The 12,814-nt window shown below is 40.7% G+C and overlaps 1 long non-coding RNA gene across 1 annotated transcript; it reads right to left on the reverse strand.

Annotated features, from left to right (window-relative positions):
* Nucleotides 1–10,457: 10,457 nt before the first annotated feature.
* On the reverse strand, nucleotides 10,458–11,548 carry LOC310993370. Its single transcript, XR_014595734.1, has 3 exons — nucleotides 11,445–11,548; nucleotides 10,849–10,920; nucleotides 10,458–10,694 (listed from the first exon to the last, which is right to left on the reverse strand). It is a non-coding gene; the product is annotated as an uncharacterized lncRNA (long non-coding RNA).
* Between the last annotated feature and the right edge of the window lie 1,266 nt (nucleotides 11,549–12,814).

Raw genomic sequence — 12,814 nt, forward strand, 5'->3', positions numbered from 1 at the left:
AATAAAATGTTACGGCAATGATTCAAAACATATGTAATGTATGTAAACTGAATGAAAGCCGTAAACACTCACGTGAATAACTCTATAATTACTCTGACATTAATGTACTGATTAAAACTGCCCTAAGACAATAGCTAAATCGATTAAATTTCAGTAAATATGAAAAACAGCCACCTCTCTGTCACCTGCGGCCGATGAGGTGCTGCGACAACAGCAGCCATCTTAACTGCCTTCACCAGAGTGACTGACAGCAGGAATTCACTTGACCAAAATAGCTTTCATTACTCAATGTTTAGAAATCTGTAGTGCTTATATTTCATTGATTGGTTCATTAATTCATTTTTACTTCCAAGGCTTTATTAGCAACTGAGGGTAATCTACCTATGTCCAGGACAGGCAGACAGACTTAAAGTTAGTCGGCTGGACTAAGGATCTTTTTTTGAATAATATATACTATATGTCTATATCTACTTTTTTTTTCTCAAAAAAATGGAACCTTTAAATATAATAAGTCAAGTAATGATGTATTAACTGAAGTTTAAGTACTGGTATTTAATGATTTGGACCGAGATGTTAGGATTGACCAGTCAACATCTCATGAAGTGGTCATATGTTGCATCACAGATGTGTAACAATAAATCATTGCTGATATGTTAATATAGCGTGGTCCAATCTGTTGTAACTCATAACTATCTACTATATAGTCCTAAATATGCAGAAAATACTTCAGTAACAAAAACATTTATACATTTTCCATGTTACTCTTACTTTCAGGATTTTATAAGTCTAAAGGCCCGCTCAATTGATTTAAACACTATCAGAACTACGTAGCACTAACTTGTCAAACTGGGAGCAGTCAGGGGGAAATGAGCTGCCACAGCTCCATCGATGTACTGGGACAACTCCTCCCGTAATTTGTCCCGCTTCTCCAACAGAGCCTTTTTGTCATGTTTGAGGCTCTTAAGACGCACACTATGTGTCGGCGCCACGGCCACCTGTGTAGAGGGTGCAGCTGTCAAAAAAAAAAGAAAAAAAAGAAGATTTTGATATATATATTTCTTAGTAAGTAACAATTTAAATATGCAGGTACATTAACCAGTGACTTCATATAATATTTTTAAATTACTATCAGCAGGAAAGCATTAAGTGATGGTTTGTTACACAATTGACATTGACAAAGTGTGTATGACATGGTGCTTATGATATTTGTTTTTAAAAAAAGTCATTGTAGTTTGATTATTTTAATTAATTAATGAATTAATTAAGTTATTTACAGCACTGCAGTAATAGTTAAAGCTTATTTCAAATAAACACAATATTATTACCTCTAATAGATTAACTTTAGAGTACAACTTACCCCCTGCATCCGTGTCTTGGCTGTCGCTGTACAACACCACAGCCTCCATGGTAGTACTGCAATAGGAAAAAACAAACAACCAAAAAAACATCCACATTGAGTAATGTGCTTGAAGATTTAGCTACATTGTTAGTGAAGAAAAACATGCAATGTTAACAAACCATAACAGCCTATTCAACATTATATTTTTAATAGATTACATAAGGACATACAAACCGTCCACTAGGGCTGGGTAAAAAAATCGATTTAATCGATTCTGGATCGATTTCATTTAAATTTTGTAATATCGATTCACGGCGCGTGAGATCGATTTTTTCCCCCGGTAGTCTCGTGCGTGATGAAGCAGCGGCGCGGTTACGTCTGACGCTCTGACTCACAGTAACTACCAGCGGAGTTTCTTTCTTCCTCTTTGTAGCTGTGCAATGTAGCTATTGCTGTGTTTGATATGAATAAAAACCAAACCAAACTACAAGCGGAGTTCACATCAGCTCAGGACAGGTGATCTGCAGGTTATTGTTTCACTTGAGCGCTCCGACGCTGTGTGTGTGTGCGTGTGCACACACACACAGACATCTACAGGAACCGCATGTTCCTCAAGCCGTAGGTGAGCCAACATACTGTATGATACGTGTTATTACCGCAGAATGAGGGACACGAGCAGCTCGAGACTTTTCTCTTCCACTTTATGACCGTCGGATCATAACACATGACGCCCGGACTCTGGAGATAAGCGACGTGACCGGGCCGGGCTCGTCACAGGAACCGCTCCACACATTCACTGTCACTTTATTTACCATGGGCTCCGTTTCTACACATTTCCTCCCTCAAGAGGGAGGGAGGGAGCTTTAGCTGCTGCAGACTTGACTTGACTTTTTTTTTTTTTTTACCATTAATATTATTTTTACACTTAAAGAAACAATGCCTTAATTATAAATTAATTAAATAACGCAATTTGCAGTGATGGAATGTTGCAGTTCAAGTTCACTTTCACTTGCAATTCCTTTCTAATTTCAAAATTGCCCTTTTGAGAATTGGAACAGTTTTATTTACAGTTCAAGTTTAAACTGTCACATTTACAAGTTTGCACTTAAAAGCTGTTGTTTATGGTGAAAAGAAAAAAATAAAGAACAGTGTATTTTGTAACACAGAGTTGAGCCATTTTCATTTTTCAAGAGGAGATTGAATCGATTCTAATGAAATCGAATCGAATCGAATCGTGATTAATCGATTTAGAACCTTAGGAATCGAAATCGAATCGATTCAGGAAATTGGCCACAATACCCAGCCCTACCGTCCACTGACTCTTTCTTGCTCTCTCTGCTCTTGCTCTCTCTTTCGAGCTCTCTCTGCTGAAATGACAACACGTGGTTAGCTTCCTTCAGCACTGTCTTAGATCAAAATAACACATTTTCCAGGACAACATTACGCTATCTGGCGTCTTGGCGACTGCCTTAAACAATTTAATTAGTTATTTAAGCAATATCACACGAGAGGGAGTGCTGTTGTACTGTATATCATTACTAACCATTAGTAATGATGGTTACTAACTAGCCATTACTAACTAGCAAGCCTACCTGCTCTTAGCCGCTGAATCGCCTCCTCACTTTGTAAGGTGAGCACCGCTTCCCCGCTCCGGCCTGGCAGTCGTGCCCGTATGAGGCACCTCACCTCTTCGTCTTCCTCGTTCACATTCTCCCACACACGCTCGCCGATAATATTCAGCCCTAGACCCTTAATTTTCGATTCTGTAAGCATCGGTATAATGTTCGTCCTCCTCAGCGACATGTCCGACTTGCTTCTTTCCCCCTCTCTTTTTTGTAGATGTATTTCCTTTTTTTTTTTTCTTTCCCGTGCACTTTATTTTAGAGTTTTTACAATGTAGGTTAATTTGTAGGATAGGATGCAATAAAACAATTTCAGGAGTAATGTCTACAAAGTGACTTTTTTTTTTTTTTTTTTTTTAGGGGGGGGGGGGTTAATTACAGTTCCCTTTTTATTTACAACGAGCAAGGTCTATTACTCAATTTCTAATATACAGTAACATCGGTTTGGCCCATGAGTCCTGACAATGGTTGGTGCAGTTGACTTAAAGCAATACTTACCTTTCTGGAACTTTTGCACATTTCTTTGTCTAAGTTAAAATGCTATTAATAATCTGATGATACATTAAAATGTAAGAGAAACCCAACAGGGTTAAAAACTCATAATTTTTTCATTTTCATATAATTCTGAGAAAAGTCTGACCAATAATATTATTCGGTCCGATTAATAAGATTTGACGAGCGACCGAACCTACTTAATATGTAATCACTTTGTGCACCCCTCTCCTCCTCTCCCCCCTCCCGACCAGGAAGAACGCTTATTGACACAGAGCAGTAGCAGGACATGAGCAGAGGAGACTAGAGTCACAACACACACAAGAAAGAAGGTTTTTGGAAATAAATAGTTTTTTAAAAGACCAATAACTGCAGCCGCAGCTGGTCGCGGAGTTTCATGTCTGATATTGTAACGTTGATAGTGAGCAGCCCCGAGTGATACGTAAACACAGGAAGTCACATGTGTCTATAAAGCATCCAGTGCTAACGGCTAGGGGGCTAGGCTACTGTTAGCTCTGTGCTAACGGCTAGGCTACTGTTAGCTCTGTGAGTTCTCAGCGGTCCGGACCCGGTTGAACTCCGGACCGGCGCGGCTCGACTCGGACAGCGCATCAGGTGGCGCTGGTCCGGCCGCCAGCCCGGCTCGTTGAGAACTGTAATCTGTAACAATCACTTCCCCTGTGTCTCCAGTAGCAGTAGGCTAACAACAGTTTATTATAAAACTCATCAGTCATCATCACTGAGTCCGTTTATACGGTTTAAAACTCCGGTGTTGTGTTTGTTTGTGTTGTTCCCGTTTCACTCGCGTTCCTGTTCTGTTTACCGTTGCCATGCCAACGCATGCAGCAGGGAGGGAGGGGGCTCGTGGAGCTGCGCAGGAGGGAGAGGTGGGTGGGACTTGTGAGGGAGGTGGAGCTGTTGATTTTCAAATGTTTGTGCTGTGCTGAGTGAAATGCCAGATCGGTAAGTATTGCTTTAAGGAGAAGGATGCTCCTGGGGTCAACTCCAACCATTGTCAGAATTTATGGATCAAAGTTATGCTACTTTTCCTATACAAAACAAGAAAAAAAAGACAACTTCTAGGCTTAATTACTCCAAAATTATACAGTAAAAATGTTTGATAATGACTGAGGGAGTAGCCAGGATGCTCCTGAGGTGAACTATACCAACCACTGTCTGAACTTAAGGACCAAAGTGCCGTTATTGCATTAAAATGGAGTAACGACAGCTCACTAGTCATTTTGATTAGCAAATATGCACTAACAGTAACAGTGAACTGATGATTGCATTGTGAATAAATTTTTCCTATGTTATATTGATACCCATCAATGTATCCATGATGCATTTCTCTATGTTTTCTTCCTTTACAGTGTGTTGAATAGTTACCAACACTAAGGGCCCTAGTTTCTTAGACCGAGCGAAGTCTAAGTGCAGCGCAGCTTCGCCACGCCAACGGGGCGTGGACCAGGTCCTTTTCGCAAGATTGGTGGGCCGCGCAGTCAGACTTAGACCAGCGTAAACCCTCCCCTCGTCCCTCCCACCGGCGCAAACGGCAAAGAGGGAGGAGAGAGGGCGGGAGGGAGACAGGAGGAGGAGAGAAAGGCGTGGAGTGGGTTTGACACAGCCGAGTCAGATCTTCACCAATCAAATGAGCTCCTCTCCTCACCTTTAACTGCGCGGCGGGTGATGCGCGCTGCAAGTTTGTCATTTTATACTTGGACATGGACGGAGGAAACAGCGACGCCAGAGGCCGAACCTCTCCCCGGAGGAAACAGCTGTGCGGTCCGGAGGTCCGAGCTCAGAGTGACCAATAATGAGTTTACTAATATACTTAACCAGGATTGATCTGATACACTGAGAACCGGTGCCCAATGTAAGAAACAACGGTAACGCTTCCTTTTACAGTACGGTAATTACCAGGCAATTACCAGGTAATAAGATGTATTTACTAGGTAATAACCAGGTAATTAAATGCATTTACATTGTAATTACCAAGTACTTACTAGGTAATTACCCAGTATTTATAGATATTTTTCCTGACTACTACCAGGCATTTACCCAATAATTTCCTGGTAGATACACAGTAATTGTCTATTGTAGATTTTAAACCCGGTAGTTAAAAATATTTACCGGATATTTATCTGGTAAATACCAACAAATTACCTGTATTTACCCAATAATTACCAGGTAGATATCCTGCAATTGCATATTGTAGACTATAAACCCACTGAATGTGTCTATATGTGACTTTGTTAGGGTGATAATAACTTAGATATTTACCTGGTAATTACCAGGTATTTACCCCAAATCATCACACGTTTACCTGGTAACTACCACTTATTTACGTGGTAGTTACCTGATATTTACCTGGTAAATATCAACTAGTTACCTAGTATTTACTAGAAATATACGGAAAACTACCAGGTATTTATCCAGGAATTATAGATTATGTATTACCAGTCAACCTGTGTAGTGACAGTGAGGGTATAACTTGCAACTATTTACCAAGTAATTACTTTCTAATTACCCAGTAGTTACAATTTACATTATCAGGTAAAACCTTGTGAATTACCCTGTAAGGAAGGTGGAACTGTACTGTAAAAGGAAGCGTGGTTTGTTTGAATGATATTACCATGTACTTTCCTGGTAACTGTAGATTATAATCCTCTGCCCCCCATCAGGGTGTGTAATTTTGAACATGGTACCTGGTAAAAACTCCCATATCTACCTGATAATTAACAGGTAAATATCAGAGTTTTACAGAGTCGTTACCATGTAAGAAAAGTGTAATTGTACTGTAAAAGGAAGCGTGGTTTGTTTCAATGATATTACCATGTACTTTCCTGGTAACTGTAGATTATAATCCTGTGTAATTTTGAACATGGTACCTGGTAAAAACTCCCATATCTACCTGATAATTAACAGGTAAATATCAGAGTTTTACAGAGTAGTTACCATGTAAGAAAGGTGGAACTGTACTGTAAAAGGAAGCGTGGTTTGTTTCAATGATATTACCATGTACTTTCCTGGTAACTGTAGATTATAATCCTGTGTAGTTTTGAACATGGTACCTGGCAAAAACTCCCATACCTCCCTGATAATTATCAGGTAAATATCAGGGTGATATCGGAGTTTTACAGAGTAGTTACCATGTAAGAAAGGTGGAACTGTACTGTAAAAGGAAGCGTGGTTTGTTTCAATGATATTACCATGTACTTTCCTGGTAACTGTAGATTATAATCCTGTGGAGTTTTGAACATGGTACCTGGCAAAAACTCCCATATCTCCCTGATAATTATCAGGTAAATATCAGGGTGATATCAGAGTTTTACAGAGTAGTTACCATGTAAGAAAGGTGGAACTGTACTGTAAAAGGAAGCGTGGTTTGTTTCAATGATATTACCATGTACTTTCCTTTACATAAAGATACAATGCATTTTGTTACACTCTGTGACAAATAGGCAAAAACATGTGAACTGTCAAAGAGACTAACTTTAATCCTCTTAATCTGCAAACCAGTGAACTTGAAGAGAGTAACTTCAATACTCTTAAAGGTATACGCAAACATTTTTTTTGTGTGTCCTGTCTCACTCTCGAGTCCATGACAGGCAGATAGACACCATCCTTTCAACTGTGCGTGCAGTAACAAGGGAGATACGGGCAGAGCTGGCGCACCGCTAATTAGCTTAGCTCAAACGCTGGAAGTATATAGGTAGTGTTAGCCTGCCTCCACCTAAAGTCATCAGAGAAACTCTTCAGCAACTCTAAACGGAAACCGGCGGGCCGATCTTCGTCTCAGAGCTGACAAAACTCTCTGGTAAGACATCTTGAGTGGTCAAATGCCGTTAACAAGACGAGATCGGTCAAAACGGAGGGTTGAAGCAGAGACGGTTATTTTGGTTCAAGCGAGCTACATCGAGGGTAGGTTAGCTTCCTATTTCAAAACAAAAGCACTAGGGATGCAAATTATCGAGTAATTCATTAATCGATAGTTGATAGACCTTATCGATCGATGATCGATTAATTGATAAGCGGCGATTTTCCTGAGAACCTAAATTTTAGGGGAAAATTTAATATCAACATTCCTTATGGACTTACACTAGTATTTGTTAGTTTATTTTAAGAGCACAGCACAATGAAAATGTTTAAGTAGCACGTTATTGGGACATAGAGCTCTGAGGTTGAAGTCCTATCATAATGAGATGAGATGAGAGACACCGCTGCGTTTCCATTACAGATTTTTGCAAAATAAAAGCGATATTTCTGAAACTTCGAAAAAGTGCAATTGCCATTTGCGGGTGTTTCCATTGAAAGGTATTTTGCTAATGAGCCGTAATGCGTCTTGCGTTTCTATGGTGACGGCACAGCGATCTCAGCTGCCGACAGCTGTTGCTGTTATTGTTTTTAACATTGACAAAAACAGCGCTTGATTGCTGAAAGGCAAAGCCCGTGTGGCGCTGCAGCGGCCACAGATAAGGGCGCACTCACACTAGGGCCAGTTGTTCTGTACCGCGCTGAAGCTCTAATGCCCCCTCCTCTGTCCCTCGCTGGCCCGCACTCACACCACCTCCAACCCAAGCTGCTCAAGCACGGTTGCCTCCGTTGATACAGAGGGACTATTTGTTTACCAACACGGCGGATGTGCGCTTTAACCTGACTGCAGAAAGAACGGAGCCTTTTAAACACCAGCGGTGATGAGGCGCTGACAACAATATAGGTGGTTGTGTCCACACACCCGTACAGGTTTATGTGACTTAAGGTGACATGTCGGCGCAGGAGGGAGTGGGAGTGTGGATGCGAGCCAGTCTCCTTCAACCATGCATGCACGGAAAAGGGGAATGATAGGAAAGGGTTTTCTAATTTAATGAGAAACAATGCCCAGGTCAGCAATGCATGACAATAAATATGTGGTTCATTTGTCCCCTCAAGTTACATAAACCAACACAGCTTGGACACACGCGCTGTTCTCCGCGGCACCGCAACGAGCGCTTTTTTTTCTCTTTTTCTTTTTTTTTTAAATTAAGCTCCGGTAGCGACCGGCTAAACTACGGAAGGATACTGTAAACCAGCGCGGATCCGGTGTGTTTATCAAAGCTTGGTCGCCGTGCTGAGGCACCGTGGGTTTGAGCTGCGTTCAGGCTGCATTACAACTCCTCAGGCAGCTCCGTGTCGGCGGCTTTTTGACTCGTTACTCACTGGTCGTCTGTGTGTTAGCGATGGTACAGCCTGAGTCCCGTAAAGCTACAACAGGTGTTGTTGTCTCTTTTCACCTCCTCTCCCTCTCTCCCTTGAGTGCTGCAGTGCGCTGCGCTGCACACGTTTACACAGAGATCCGCTACATTATGTCGGCTTTGCTTGTTTACATTTCACAGTAAAACTCCCATTGAAAAGGAACGATTAATTGCAAGTAATTTAATTTAATCGATTAAATTCTTATCGACAATTAATCGATAGTCGATTAATTGTTTGCATCCCTAAAAAGCACAAATTATATCGTCATGGTTTTCTGTATGTAAAGAGCAACCGGTGTTTGGTTGGTCACACCGCAGCTTGAGTAGCGCCGAATTTGTCCTAACAAAATTGTAAACCACAGCTGGTATTTTGACAAATTAACGACACACTGCTGATCTAAACGTCTACTTTCTCACCTAAAAATGTTTGAAATGTCGATAAAGTGATATATTTACAGAGTTTAGAGCTAAAATGAAATCAGCTTCTGACTGCTGATTTCGGCTCAGGTAGGAGGCAGGCTAACACTACCCATACACTTACAGCGTTTAAGCAAAGCTAATTACGGACGATAGGGGCTCTGCCTTGTTACTGCACGCAAAGTCAAAAGGATGGTGTCTATCTGCTGGTCATGGACTCGGGAGTGAGGCAAGACACGGAAAAAAAATGCTGGCCTATCCCTTTAAGTGCTAAACATACAATAACTTGCATATTAAAAAAGAAAATGAAAAGAAAAACACAAAGTGCAGAGCTTTTTGCCTCCTTCACATGTCCAGTCTACACATTTTGGCAAATTACATCCGTAAAAACTATAACCTATCCACACCCCACCCCACCCAACAGAGATGGGTGCTCCAAGGCTATCCCAGTGATGCTTCTCCCTAGCATGAGGACATACAGGTATTCTGTGCTACTGCTTGTGGTCGCCAGGTACTGCACCATGTTTGTTCCAGGCTGAAGAATAAAGAAAAAGAAAAAACAAGATTCAAAAATTAGTTTGTACAACAGGTTAGGTTCATCTCTACAGGTCCCACTGAGCAAAGAGACGTCCAAACGACGTCTTTTCTAAGTCATTTTTGCACGTCTAATTTTGGTCCCCTGAAGGTGCAGACTGTTACTCCAGACGACGTCTTTTTCCGACGTCTACTGAACGTCCAGTATTGACGTCCACAGGACCGCCGTATAAGGGCCATTTGTTGTCCAAATGTGGTCATTATAGACGTCTTTTCTGCGTCAAAATTTAAACTGACATCTACTGAACGTCCACAGGACCGCCGCATGAGGGCTATTTGACGTCCAAATGTGGTCATTTCGACGTCAAATTTTAACTAATTTTAGACATTGTTTTTATACTGCTTCTAGGCTCTGTGCATAACTGTAGTCCCATTTCAGAAGGTGTCAGACTGTTCCAGTTCACTTTCCTATAGCTTCATTTGGTTTTCTCAGCAGCAGATTACCTGGAAACGCATGCAAAGGTGTAATGCATTTCCAGTTCAAACCTGCTGCTGAGCCAGATGAAGCTACAGGAAAGTTAACAGGAAACAGATCCTCCACCTCCTGTTAACATATGGGACTACAGTTATACACAGGTTTACCAATAAATCACAATTCAATCCCCATTCATTTATTTCCATCTTTATTTTCTTAATCACTGGCACAAACATGTCATTCTAATAAAGTTATTGGTATCTGTTGAAATCAATACTGCTGGTAAAATAATAATAAATACATAAAGTTACACAGCCCACCTTGCTTGGGTCTGTAGCACAACAACAAATATAACACAATAAAGATTAAAGTGATAAACTCAATGTGTTTTGAGGAGAATTACAAATCAGAACCAACTACTGCATACTTAACACAGAAAAGACATGTACAAAAGTGATACAAAACTGTGACAAGATTCTCCACAATGGATAATCAGTCCTGGGTGACTGCTGTGCATCCCTCTCCTCCAGCATGTGTCTTTATGGAGTCCTCTGTGGCTGTGTCATCAAAATGTATGGCTCCATCTGCACAAGGAGAAAAAGAAGACAAATAATTAGAAATATGCAAAGACAACCTGCAGATTTGTAAGCAAAAATATGTTGCCTGTGTCTCCACTACCAATACTGGATTCATACAAAACCATCTCAGCAAATGTTAAGATATGACATATGGGCTTACCTTGTATTGCTCTATAAACCTTTGTCTTCTCCCTTCATATTAGATGTCACCATCAGGGCATTAGTGAAGAGCCTATAGGGGAAAAAAACATTTATAAATAAATGTGAATGATACAGTGCTTTGCAAAAGTATTCATACACCTTGAACTTTTACTTTACACATTTTGTCATGTAACAACAGCTTTAATGTATTTTACACAACACACTGTGAAACAGAACCCAGGAAGAGTAGCTAGTGGGGCAGCTTGTGTGTATGACAGAGCCCAGGAGGAGCTAGCACTGCTGTCCTGGATGCTAGTGAGTGCAAGCAGTGGATGCTATCCGCTAGCCCGATGCTAATTTCCGCTAGCACGATGCTAACTTCCGCTAGCCCGATGCTAACTAGCGGTGGCGGCTAGCATCCGCAACTACCACTCCCCTTTTACCACAACAGTCCTCATAGCTACTCATTACAGCAAATAGACCAGACACCGGGCCGTGAAGGTGCACGCCGCAGCGCGTCTTGTGTGAACGACACATTAAAATGGGCGCCGGAAAGAAACTGACACTATAAATGCATACAGTAAACATAAAATCAACTAAACCAAGCAAACTTACCTTCCACTTAGTGGAAAACGATGTTGTTGTAACCAAAGCGTTATGTTGACCACAGCCTGCTTCTGCAGTAGAGAAGAAACGCGCCAGTTGCTTGGTGTATTTCCTCAGCCAATCAGAGTGCCGTTTGCTGGTGCCTCAGCCAATCAGAGTATGATCATCACATGCTGCCTCAGCCAATCAGAGTGCCTTTGACTAGTTTAAATAATAAAGGCTCTTATCAAAGACTGTTCAGAATTATATTTACTTCTCCCTACTCTTATGAACCATGATCGGGTGAAATTATTTTCTGAAGCCTATAATCTCCCACAAATTTCATTTCAAAATATATAAATTAAAATATATAAATTAATTAATTAATTAATTGAAATAAAATGAAATGAAATTGAAAAAAAAAACAGTAGGAAAAACAAAGATGTAAAATAACAAAATATCACATGTACTCAAGAACAACAATGTCTTAAATGAGTTTAAATTGAACATAGAAAAGATGTCTACAATGCCCACATTTGGACGTCATCTGGAGTAACAGTCTGCACCTTCAGGGGTCCAAAATTAGACATATAAAAATGACGTAGACAAGACGTTGTTTGGACGTCTCTTATAATGTTTAATCACAAACAATATATATTCGTATTTATTAATCATGTTGATAACAATATTGTTATTTGTCCACTACTACTATTACTAAAACTACTACAATCATTAATCATGTCAATTTCCTGCACCTGTCTTAGACGTCCAAAAAAAGTGACCAAGCCTGACGTCCAAATGTTTAACTGCATATTGACGTCCAAGAAGGGTCATGATTAGACGTCCAAATATTGGACCTAGTTTGGACGTCGTTTAGGCGTCCAGAATTGGTCTTGGACCGACGGACGCAATATAGACATGATCTGCACGTCCATCAGACGTCTAATGTTTGGTGGGGTAATGCTGTACCAGACACTGTATCTGGAGTCTTAGCCCATAGCACATTTCTTTAGGCACATGTAACAGCCATCTCAGGTAGATATAAAATCTGTACACTGGGTACAGTAGCCCATACTGTATGTGCACAGCCAACAAACTATGCATCTCTGCATTTAACCCTTCAAATACCCATCCTGTTGATGCCCATGTGGTAGAAACAAATCATGAACTATATTTTTACAATAATGTTTTCGAAAATATCTATTTATTCCATTAATTTTTAATCAGGGCCCTATATGAATTCTGGGATGAGGGATTCCTTGATTTTTAGCCAGAAGTCGAAATCAAATAGCTATGCATTTTAGACAGGGCAACACACAAACTACTCACCATGCCTTGAGTGTCGATGAGAGGAGGCCACAATGTCATTTGCCAGCACTTCTCACCAGTTATACTGGGTC

This window comes from Trachurus trachurus (genome assembly GCF_905171665.1).
Source record: "Trachurus trachurus genome assembly, chromosome: 11".
Classification (NCBI taxonomy): domain Eukaryota; kingdom Metazoa; phylum Chordata; class Actinopteri; order Carangiformes; family Carangidae; genus Trachurus; species Trachurus trachurus.